Genomic DNA, 12,419 nt, shown 5'->3' on the forward strand with positions numbered 1-12,419 from the left:
GTTTGTCCTTAGGATAATTTAGGTGAAGTAGTGTGTAAGCTTAGGGACTGATGACATTAGCAGTTAAGTCCCATAGGATTTCAAACGCATCTGAACATTTTTTTGTTCAAAAATGGCTCTGATCTGTATGGGACTTAACTTCTGAGGTCATCAGTCTCCTAGAACTTAGAACTACTTAAGCCCAACTAACCTAACGACATCACACACATCCATGCCCGAGGCAGGGTACAAAGCTGCAACCGTAGCGGTTGCTCGGTTCCAGACTGTAGCGCCTAGAACCGCTCGGCCACCCTGGCCGGCTCAAAACATATTGCTTCATAACTTTAGGACAGTATTTCTCTCTTTTATTCATGCTGTTTGGTGCATGTTTCCGTCAGCGAACGGGAATTTGCTAGGCTTAAACTTGTTCTCTTTTCCGACACGTGGTTAGGTACTGAGATGTTGCTATTCACTCGCAAAGGTAGAAAAATGGTAACCGCGGTATGATGTACTCAACGCCACTGAGTATAAAATGATTTCGTCTGTAAGTACCAGGCCACGGTGTATCACATCCACAAACACGGCCGAATAGTTGATTTAAAAAAAAACTGTAGCCGTAAACACAATCTTGCGAACACTATACATGTAATTTCAGTTCCGTATTGTAAGAAAGCTATTTACGCTCCAGTGGACATGGAAACACTGCCTGGTCCTGAGTGAAAATAACTGCAAATGGCTTTCGGTTAGAATGGAGTGCTAAACGGAGTAACGCGTAGTTACCGCATGAAGTTTATATGATGCGTTTTCTGATACGTTACAATGTGCAAACACTCAAAACGTATGAAAACAGACAGTGCAATGGTACTCACCTCCGGTGGACTGGATGCTGGATGCAGCTACGTGGATAATTCCATGATTCACACACATCTTCTGTCTCCAGCAGATTCTGCTGGAGGTGTTGTATCCACAAACACCTACGCAGACGTTAGAGAGCAGTGAACCGCGGTCACGAACTAAACCAGCGCTTTGTCAGTGAAACCCGAGAAGGTGACACCACAGTTATTATTATCTTCGCGCGCTTAGCTCTTGAGTTTGTGCGAGACGTGCCGAGGGCAAAATCCAGTATTCTACGAGACTGCAGTGACATTTCTTCACTGCCTGTGGCGGATGTTTACGTAAATACTGTTGCGGTGAACACCAAATATGAAACACAGGAACGGCGCGGTTTGAGCTAAGACAGCACGGCAGGCCACAGCCTTCAGAGTAACGAAACTTCAGATCAATGGAAAATACATTTCGCCAACTGTCTCGGATAGTACGAACATTTAAATATAAGAATTCCGAGTATGTTATAAAATAAATGCACTGCTCTGACTTTATGGTAGGGCAGCTTCTCATTTCAAATCATTACGTAGCATTGATGCAGCTCGCACAAGTTTTTCATGTGCTCCCGAGATGGGAATGTTGATCGTTCATGTCTGCCAGCTAACCGTCACTTTTCCAGCACGGTCGCAGCGCATGCGTGAACCAGGACAACACGGCAACCAGGTTCGCCAACCGGCGCCGTCTAGCACGTCACAGCATTGCTCGCCGGCGAACGCCGAGTAAAGCTCCCTGATGTACACGCCTGGTCCTTTTAAGAACAAACAGTAATCAAAATGTTTTGAAGGAGCTTCATGAGTTACTCAGAGACATGATTTTATTGTGGCCACGAACACAAACTTTTTTTTTTACGCCATGTGTTACGTGTGTGATCTCTGCAGAACGTGTAGTGCCTTCGACAAACTTTTTGGTTGTTGTTAACCCTCCATTGCTCTCGCCGATGACAATCGTCACTAAGTTAATTTTCCCGCTCTATTTTGTTTGACTGGGGCGGACTGAGTACGCCCCATTTTCGGTGCCTTTCCGTTAACTCTCCGTCGGTTAGCCTCAGCCATTATTGTCTTTCAGTTGGGCAAGATGTGTTGTTCATGAAACGTTATTATAGCCCGGAGGGTATTGGTCTAGTGTTACAGTCTGAGACAAAGTAAGTGTATGTTAGTTTATAATTTTCCTAGATTCAATCCTGTTTTCATGTCTACGCATATCGAAACTAATTACAATTAATTTGCTTTTTACCTACAATAATTACCTCACAAAAGTAAATATTTTCTTTACTTTTAGTTTGTGGAATAACTGTCAAAGATAAAAAAATCTAGAACAGTTTTTAGCACAGCTCCTGACGCATATTTGGAACAGGATCTTGTGATATTAATACGCATTTAACTGGACCCAAAAATGAAGCATGTGTCACAAAGACAGAAATAGATATTCTGAAGTTATTCTTGGATGAAAATATAATTCGTATTATTGCGACATGTACTAATATTTACATCAATCTAGTTCGCGGTATTTTTTCAAGGAACGGGGTGCTAAAGAAACAGGTATTATAGAGATCTGAGCTTTCATTGGTTAACTCTGAGACGCTCTACAAAGAATTCATAGAAGTTGTGGGGTAAATGATAGGAACATGTCTGAAGGAACTTTGCATCGTTCTTATTAACAACACGGGCACTGCACTATCGTATTCACCCGTCTTTACCAGGCAGCGACTTCCAATTAAAATGTCCTCCCCTGTACGGCAATTTAATGTGCGTAGGGGTACAGGCTGCGACGTAGAAACGACGACATATGGAAGCTTGCGTCTGATCGTGAATTGCACAAGGATAGCCAAAATACTGAAGGAGACAGCTCGCGTAAAGCGAGGTTCGAGTCGCGGTCCGTCATAGATTTTCTCTGTCGCCATTCCTTTACATAGCTGATGGTTGTTCGTATTCGCAACTGCGACTACATTGCAACGTTCTTCTTAACAACACTACTCTGCCCCCATAATGCAGCTGAATGCTTGTAGTGTATGCTGTTACCGCAGTAACTCCAAGCATTCGAGGGGGCTATAAAAATTACCTTTGGAATAAATTGCGATTTGTATCGATTCATAATTTCAGTAATGGATTTTTGTAAAGTTTTTCCTTCTTGATCGAGAGATGAGAAGTTTGTGTCATTTTTATTGACTCATGTTTGTATATAATATATGTGTTAGCTTTGTACGTTCATCACGAAAAAGAATAAAACATCCGCTCTTCTGCTGTCTAAGTTTCATCTTTCTTCCAGAATGAGATTTTCACTCTGCAGCGGAGTGTGCGCTGATATGAAACCTCCTGGCAGATTAAAACTGTGTGCCCGACCGAGACTCGAACTCGGGACCTTTGCCTTTCGCGGGCAAGTGCTCTACCAACTGAGCTACCGAAGCACGACTCACGCCCGGTACTCACAGCTGTACTTCTGCCAGTACCTCGTCTCCTACCTTCCAAACTTTACAGAAGCTCTCCTGCGAACCTCCCCGAGGTCCCGAGTTCGAGTCTCGGTCGGGCACACACTTTTAATCTGCCAGGAAGTTTCATCTTTCTTGTTGCTCAAGTTCTGTAAGCTATGTATTAAATTCGGTATCCTAGTTAGTCGAATAATTAATGTTACCATCATCAATACTGCCACGTCTCACTTCAGTTCTCTCACCTAAGAAAGCCCTTTTATGGTTTTATTTACTTATTTATAGAAACTCATTTCGGGCTTAAAACCGCAGAGGCGTAAAACGGCAAATGACCAAAAGCGCATCGCTTTCTCCCGTGGCATATTTGTTTAAGTGAAATTAAAGCATCCCTAAGACATTTCGTGCCGATCAGTTTTCAATAGTTTAGGTAATATTGTTATAAGAATTGTTGTAAGTTGATCGGTCACTCGCAGTCTGACAAGGGCGTAAACCAATTTGCTCACTGGTCTGACACGAAAGCAGAGGAATTGGGCGTCTTTGAAGTAAAAAAGTGCAAAATGAATGTTGTACTACATATTCGCACTGAATTGTAATGTTTATTAAATTATATTTCTGGCCCCATCTCCACTGAAGCTTGCTTCCTCGTAAAAGATATAGAATCTTAACAATGGGTAGCGGTTCAACTTGAGATTCCAGAACGCTTCACACCGCAAATTAAACGTACGTTACCTCGATAGTTGAAACGTTGTCAGCTCTACCTGTGCCACAATTTTGTTTTAAACCGCTAACTTAAATTAGACAACGAAACACTACATAAACATGTGCAGGCAGCTAACCAGTGAGCGGTTGGGCTGTCTTGTTACCTGAGTACAGTGATCTCCGATTTCGAGTAAGGGTTTAACTCTTTTCGGCAGAAGTCTTGGGTTGCTATCCAGAACTGTGATCATAACTGTTTTTTATGTAGTGAAATTGTGTCCCTCATTATTGCAATTATCTCATAATCCATTACCTGCACAAAAAATATCATTAGGGTGTCCGAAATTCGGCAGAATTATTCAAGTTCTCTGCTGAGATCTCTAGAACTATAGCATATCTATGAAGAGCTCAGAAAAAATGTATCTCTCGAAAGATGGGTGCCAACATCACATATTTTCAGCTATTCAAAATTTTGATCATAATTTTTTTCGCGAAATTCTGCAGATCTATTCAAAATTTTTGTGAAGAACTCTAGAACTATAGCACAGCTATCAAGAACTTTGAAGAAAGTATACGTTTCTCGAAAGTATGGTGCCAGCTTCACAAATAGTGAAAATGAGTCACTCATTAACGCGTTTTGTCCGCAGCTCGTGGTCGTGCGGTAGCGTTCTCGCTTCCCACGCCCGAGTTCCCGGGTTCGATTCCCGGCGGGGTCAGTGATTTTCTCTGCCTCGTGATGACTGGATGTTGTGTGATGTCCTTAGGTTAGTTAGGTTTAAGTAGTTCTAAGTTCTAGGGGACTGATGACCATAGATGTTAAGTCCCATAGTGCTCAGAGCCATTCACTCATTAACGCAATTATCTCTTTAACTATTATCTACAGAAGGATTCTTCGGGAGACATTCAGAATTGTCGTAATTATTTTTTCGTAAATTTGACAATTAATTTTTTATAAGATTAAAATTTCCTCGAGTACTTTTGTTTCTTTCGCGAATTTCTGCAGAACTATTCAAATTTTGTGTTGAGAACTCTAGAACTATAGCATATCTAATAGGTTCGCAGGAGAGCTTCTGTAAAGTTTGGAAGGTAGGAGACGAGGTACTGGCAGAAGTAAAGCTGTGAGGACGGGGCGTGAGTCATGCTTGGGTAGCTCAGTTGGTAGAGCACTTGCCCGTGAAAGGCAAAGGTCCCGAGTTCGAGTCTCGGTCCGGCACACAGTTTTAATCTGCCAGTAAGTTTCATATCAGCGCACACTCCGCTGCAGAGTGAAAATCTCATTCTGGTATAGCATATCTATCAAGAACTCTGAGAAAAATGAATATTTCCCGAAAATTAGGTGCCAACTTCACCAGAGTGTTGTATGGGTGTGGTGAGATATGATCCTACAGCCTATTGCCTGGTCCCACAGTCAAAGTTTAGGCCTCGGTGACGGGTCCTTCTTTCAGGACAATAATGCATGGTGCCTGTCTCCTGAAAGTCTTCCTCCACAATACGGGAACCAACCTATTGGAATGGACTGCAGTACCTGCTGTCATGAACCCGACTGTGCTCCCCTGGGACCATGTGAGACTTGCAGCGCATCGTTGAAGGAACCCTGGCAACATACTGGATGATGTAAGGAGGACTCTCGTTGAAGAGTGGGAAAGGCTTGTGGACGCCATGTTGAGCAGGATACAAGCATGTTATAGTGCACTGGGTGGAACTATTGTGTTCACGAAACAGGCTTGTTGCCCAGTGGACAGATGACAGGGCCGGCCGTGGTGGTCTAGCGGTTCTAGGCGCTCAGTCCGGAACCGCGCGACCGCTACGGTCGCAGGTTCGAATCCTGCCGTGGGCATGGATGTGTGTGATGTCCTAAGGTTAGTTAGGTTCAAGTAGTTCTAAGTTCTAGGCGACTGATGACCATGTTAAGTCCCATAGTGCTCAGAGCCATTTGAACCATTTTTTTGAACAGATGACAGGAAGACTATCCTCCACCACAGAAAGTAGTCATACGTACTGAGATAGCTTACTATGCACATAATAACTAATCAGCTCCGTCATGTAACAGATTAGGTACGAAGAGACAACACAGGTAAGTAATACTTAATACAATTTATTAGCAAAATTTTGCGTAATACTTCACTACAGTACAAAGGTGAGACATGGCCATGTGATTAAAAGTTCACTCTAGAAAACGATGACAAACAATGCTGTATTGTGGGCCTGCCCCTACTTGGGATGCAACCCACAATACAGCCAAGCTAAGTAAGTAGCCGCCTTCCCAGTTGGCGACACACGACTTTGGTTCATCGTTCACGTGGGCCTTATTTCTTGAGGTACTATGGGGTCATACAATAAACTTAACTATGAACTAGCAGTATGCTAAGTCTGCTGGCAATGACAGTGTACATACCGCGGCACTGTCGGTCACAGCGACTCAGACGCTGGAGTCAAAGGTTGTGAATGGAACTGTCCGTCCGCTTCAATCCGCAGTCAGCTGGCGAACGTTTGTTTGGGAACCGTTTGTGTGATTTCAGGTGGAAGCAGGACATAGTCCCTGCTATGCGCGGCCTCTGTAGCATCAGACCGTTAGCTATGGAGGTCGAATGGGACTATTTCAGTGACGTATAGAGGAAGCATAACATAGTCCATTACGTGCGTCCTTTAGGGCGTCAGACCATAGTTGTGTGGCGTCACACTGGTGACTTGCCTTCCCATGTAGCACCCTCTCTATGTACGTCTGTTGGTCGTATGTAATGGCGGGCGCAGCAGCAAGTACACCGTATCGAATGTTACCCGGCAGCAAATGGGCATTTCACATGTGTGCAAGGATATGTACGGATAAAATGTTCTCAGGTGATCAGCCGAGTTGACACTACAGCGTCACCACGGGGCTGATGACCCAGAATATTTCATCACTCCAATACTCAGAGAAAGCCCACAATAACAAAAATATACTCTATGCAAAGGATTGCCTTCATTTTGGTTATTTTTCGGCTTTTAGGCCTATTTCACAGTAATGTTACTTTTCTTTATTTCACAAGGCCAGTTCTTTCACTTCCTGCTCGCCTTCAGATTGAGTCGATAGACTTTCTCGGATATGCAGGTCGTTCAGAACGTTTTGTGGCAGTTAACGAGCTCTGCATTCTGATCAACGTAAGAGTGTTGCCAATACACGTGTAGCCGCTTTGTGTGTGTAATGGACTCCTGACCTATTAAACGGAACCCACCATCCGATGGCGCAAGTCAAGGAATCTGCAGCCTACACCCGGTCACAGAACCGCCTGAGCCTCTGTTTCAGACCCTCCACTCGGGTCTGCACCAAAGGACCACAGTCGGCTCTGTCGACGATGCTGCAGATGGTGAGCTCCGCCTTAATCTCGGAAGCAAGACTGGCAGTCTTTACCATTTCCGCTAGCCGCCCGAAACCAGAGAGAATCTCCTCCGATCCAAAGCAACGTACGTCATAGGTACTGACCTGGGCAACACCTGCAGTTGGCTGCACCCTGTACTCTTTATGGCATCCGGAAGCACCCTTTCCACATCCGGAACGACTGCCCCCGGTATGCCCTCCTTGGCAGCCGTGTTCCTAAGGGACCCCATTACTTGCCTAACGTTAGAGCTCAAACTACCAGCAAACTCACCCTCTGTGAATGGCCAGACCTTGCGGGCCGAGAAGCTTCCTCTGGAACAGGGTGGACGACTGCATCCGGCTCAGAGACATGGTCAGCAAAAGATAACGCCCGAAACCTGTTCGTAAAACGAACCGGAGAGGCCCTACAATCGGCCCCCCGGAAAGACTTTCACTGCCTCCCAGACTTTGGAATGATCTCCCACTCGACGACGGGTGAGGTGACAACCTCAGTACAGGCAGTACCCTGGGCGGGTACAGCTGTGGATCGATCGTGGGACACGTGGGTCGTGCTCGACGTCCCTCGCATCCCCGCGTCCGAACCCCCCCAGTGATGCCCCTTGGCAGCAGCCTCAAACTGTGTGACGGAAGCCAACACTGCCTGCAGCTGTGAGCGAATGGTCACCAACTCTGATCGCATCTGTACACAGCAGTCAGAGTGCCTATCCATTTCTGAACTCGCTCCTGTCTGAAGCTCGTAAAGATATGTAATAAACAAACGGTGTACTCGTCTCATTAGCAGCAGGAACTCGCGGTGCTCTCTCACTGATGGGCTAACCCAAAAAAGTCACTAAATAATAACCGTATGTAACATGTGCCATGACATAAATATGGTCATGTATTTTTTTTTACTGTCTGTACCATTTTAGTAACTGAATTAAGTTTTACCTTAGCAGTTAAGACTGTTTGGATGTAAATATCTGAACAGACAAGTGTTAAGTGATTGTGGTGCGTATTTCTATGTATTTTGTATGCCAGACAAACGCATTTTCAGCAAGAATGTAAGTATCGATTAGATGGTTTAAACGTACAACTCACTTGAAGTACGCACTGAACTAAATTAATCTTTCTGCATAGGGATAAATTTCACTGCTTAACTTCAGTAGGCTCTTAGCCAAGAGACCTCATCAAATACGAAAAGAATTTGTAATTAAAAATGAGTGTACATATGAACTATAAAGCAACTGATAATGGTATCGTACCAATAAATATTGGTAAAAAGTGACAGCAACTGGAAAAAAATCGTTTTATAAACGATATGTTGTTGCAGGATCATTTATTAACCTGGAAAGACTCCTAAATCAGTACTGCTTAGTGACTATATAACTCCTCACCGTAATTTACTAAAAATGCACTTTTTTCCTTCATTCGTAACTGGCAAAGCAGTTCTTGCTGCGAGATATCAACAACTTTAATCACATTGAATGACCTGTTGTTTACTGCATCTTCATGCACATTCTTCACCAACTTTTCGTTCTTAAGCCATTCAAATCCTCATGCTCATACATTCGACGTCCGGAAAATATCGCACCAACCTTTCTTTTTTTTCCCTCCTACTTTCTTCCGGTTTTACACAGATATTGACTTTTTTGCGTACAGAACCCACACAAGAGAAAATATACGTGTACGACACTAAACTGTACACAGATTTACGTATTTCAGGTAAAGTACCTAATATTAATTACAGAGAAGAATATATACAAATAAAGATGGTGGATGAGTTGACTGAACGCATCCCATGAATCAAGGAATAGTAAATACGGTAAAGGTGAGAAATGTGTGTGTGTGTGTGTGTGTGTGTGTGTGTGTGCGTGTTTCTGGAGGGGAGGGGGAATCGTAGAGGGGTACTAAGGCTTCATTCAGTACAGAAAACAGGTTCAAATGGGTGTAGGCTGCACTAGGTATGCAAAGATGGAGCTTGCGCAGGATAGAGTAGTGTAAAGAGCCACATAAGACATTTCTTTGTAATGAAGACTGTATTCATAGATACATCATTATAATGCTGTTATGACTGGCTGGCTCTGAGCACTATGGGACTTAACATCTATGGTCATCAGTCCCCTAGAACTTAGAACTACTTAAACCTAACTAACCTAAGGACATCACACAACACCCAGCCATCACGAGGCAGAGAAAATCCCTGACCCCGCCGGGAATCGAACCCGGGAACCCGGGCGTGGAAAGCGAGAACGCTACCGCACGACCACGAGATGCGGGCTGTTATGATGCTGAATATTATAACTAAATGCGAACAGTTAAAAACAAAACACAGAGATCTCTGGAAGTCAAATTCGTTGACTGAGATATATGAACCTGTATTCAGAACTAGACAATGCCACTCTGTTTTGCCGAGCTGAGCAGTTACTTGAGTATTTTTACAAGCGCACAACTTACGAAAATTAAAATATACTATTAACGCCCGTGGTCTAAATTCGGCCAGCTGTGTTTACAAAGTGACTTTTTTAATATAATTAATCGGGTTTTTGTTCCTATGCCGATTCTTAGTTATGACCTGAACACTATACAGATTTTTAGTTCTTACCTGAATGCTGTGAGGAAAAGTATATCATGAACGATCATATGTAGAAGTCATTGGACCTGATCTTTGTTACAAAATATCGCGTATCTGAAAGTGATGTACTCCACATAAAGCTGTGTCTAAAACTTTTAGCCTCAGAACTGACTGTAGCGAATGCTGCATTGTAGCTACGACAGGGCCTATTGTTCAAATAATTCTTAGAATTTTTTGTTTTTTTTTTTGTTTTTGATCGATCATTTGAAGTGAGTCCTTGGAGCAGTGCGTTGAGAAATAAATTTTTTGTTAACAGTGGCAAATTGATTTTTCCCTTATGACAATACAATTTCAATGCCGTTGTATCATGTAAAGTAACTTCAGACACGAAATGTTTTTGCATTACAAAATCTTCGCTGTTAATTCATCAAACCGCAGTTATAACTCTCAAATTTATTAAATGTAATTTTCAAAACAACAACAGAATTATCATTATCAATGTCCACGTTATTAGTATTAGTTTGTCTACATAAAACTGTTTCTCTCTAGCTCTTCGTATTTCAGTCCGAGCCCTTAGCGTTTATCAACATCGATATTCCGCGGTCGACCGTACGGCGTGTGTTGTCCCCAGACGATAATATGAAGGGGCCACAGCCCACAGGACCCTATCCAGTTCTCACTTGGAATCTGTTGTTTATGAAACACTTGTCGAGACGGATGAAGAGCTGGTAGCGCCAATTACGGCAGCCTCTGACGCCACCTCCAGTTTGCCAGGTGTGTTTGAAAGTGTCAGGCGCCGTACACGGGGTGCATTCAAGCAGGAGCGCGTAATTTCGAGCAGTTTTTACAACTGCTTGCAAATAAAGGTAATGAAATATCAACCTCACTTCTCTTTAACCTTGGCGTCAAAGGAAACTGAAAACTTTGCCCTGCAGACTTGCTACCATGTCGACGCTGTTAAATGACGCCTACCGCCGATGGTTCAAAATGGCTCTGAGTACTATGGGACTTAACATCCGAGGTCATCAGTCCCCTAGAACTTAGAACTACTTAAACCTAACTAAGCTAAGGACATCTCACACATCCATGCCCGAGGCAGGATTCGAACCTGCGACCGTAGCAGCAACGCGGTTCCGGACTGAAGCGCCTAGAACCTCTCGGTCACAGCGGCCGGAGCTAGCACCGAACGATAAGGGATGCGGACATGTGTTGCTATGTGAAAGTTGTTTGTTATAACCCAATCTATCAGCCCTCTTAATTTTTTTACGATCATTCTAGAAACAGCCTGTATATGATAATTAATGCGTATTCTAGTGAGTTTTCCATGTTTTCTGCATTTGCGCTATTCATTCATTCATTCACGTAGTTCCAAACGCCATTATCAAAAAGAGCCTTCAAGAATGTAGAAACGAGTCAGATAGGTGGATTACAGTATCAGAAAAGAAACGTGCTTTTTATTGTCCATTTCTAGTACACAGATCTTTTTTTCTAAGAGTGTTGAAGCCTTCAACAGTAGAAACGCTGTTATTTGACAATTCCATCTTATCAATCTAAGCTTCTTAGGGCAGACATTTCTTTTGGAAGTTAATCGTACAGTTCTTCTCTTTCTATACATAGTATCTGAAAAAGATTCATCCGGTTTGAGAGCTCTCTATCCTCTGCAGGAGAGAAGGTAAAAACATGGGGCGGATTTTAACTCACGCACAGGACTGCAAAGTTCTTATTTTCAAAAGAAATGTCCGATTTTACATGGGCATATCAGTTGCACGCGTGCAGGTTCGACTTGGGATCCTTGTGGTAATTTCCAAGAATGATTGCCTTTCGAAGTCGCAAGGACCAAACGATACATATGGAACGACCGAACGACGCTCGTAACCACGCTTTTTTGATTTCGTCACTCTCTCAATTAACGGATCTGGTCCCGCAGGCCATAGCTCCTTTGGGGCTAACTTTTCCTGGTAATTTGCTTTTCTGTTCCCAGAATGAGGTTTTAACTCTGCTGCGGAGTGTGCGCTGATTTGAAACTTCCTGGCAGACTAAAACTGTGTGCCGGACCGAGATTCGAACTCGGGACCTTTGCCTTTCGCGGGCAAGTGCTCTACCAACTGAGCTACCCGAGCACGACTAGCAGCCCGTCCTCACAGCTTCATTTTTCTCTTTTCATTTAAAATAGATTCAACATAATTGATGTTTACACTGCACACAAAAGCCGATCCCCGCATAGTAAACAACCAACTCCAAACACAAACAGCTGTTTGTGGAAACGATTTCTACAATTAGTAATGTCTGCCAACATAGTCACTTGAATAGAATACAAATGAGCCGCCGAGATACATAAAGACCTAAAACACACCGTCGTCGATCCCTCAGTTAAGTGAATATCGGAGAAATCAGAAAGACAGCTTTTCGTGAGTCTTCATATTTACAATGTGAGCCTACAGCACAGATAAATCTGATCCACCGTAAGATCAACAGATTTCAGAAGCATGAATAAATACTGCAGTCTCACAATCAACGGTGATGTGCTTTAG

The 12,419-nt window shown here is 43.3% G+C and overlaps 2 non-coding genes across 2 annotated transcripts; one reads left to right on the forward strand and one right to left on the reverse strand.

Annotated features, from left to right (window-relative positions):
* The first annotated feature begins 5,121 nt into the window (after positions 1-5,121).
* On the forward strand, positions 5,122-5,196 carry Trnas-uga (transfer RNA serine (anticodon UGA)). The gene has a single exon. It is a non-coding gene; the product is annotated as a tRNA-Ser (tRNA).
* Positions 5,197-11,934: 6,738 nt separating this feature from the next.
* Positions 11,935-12,009, reverse strand: Trnas-cga (transfer RNA serine (anticodon CGA)). The gene has a single exon. It is a non-coding gene; the product is annotated as a tRNA-Ser (tRNA).
* Between the last annotated feature and the right edge of the window lie 410 nt (positions 12,010-12,419).

This window comes from Schistocerca serialis, chromosome 10 (assembly GCF_023864345.2).
Source record: "Schistocerca serialis cubense isolate TAMUIC-IGC-003099 chromosome 10, iqSchSeri2.2, whole genome shotgun sequence".
NCBI lineage: Eukaryota > Metazoa > Arthropoda > Insecta > Orthoptera > Acrididae > Schistocerca > Schistocerca serialis.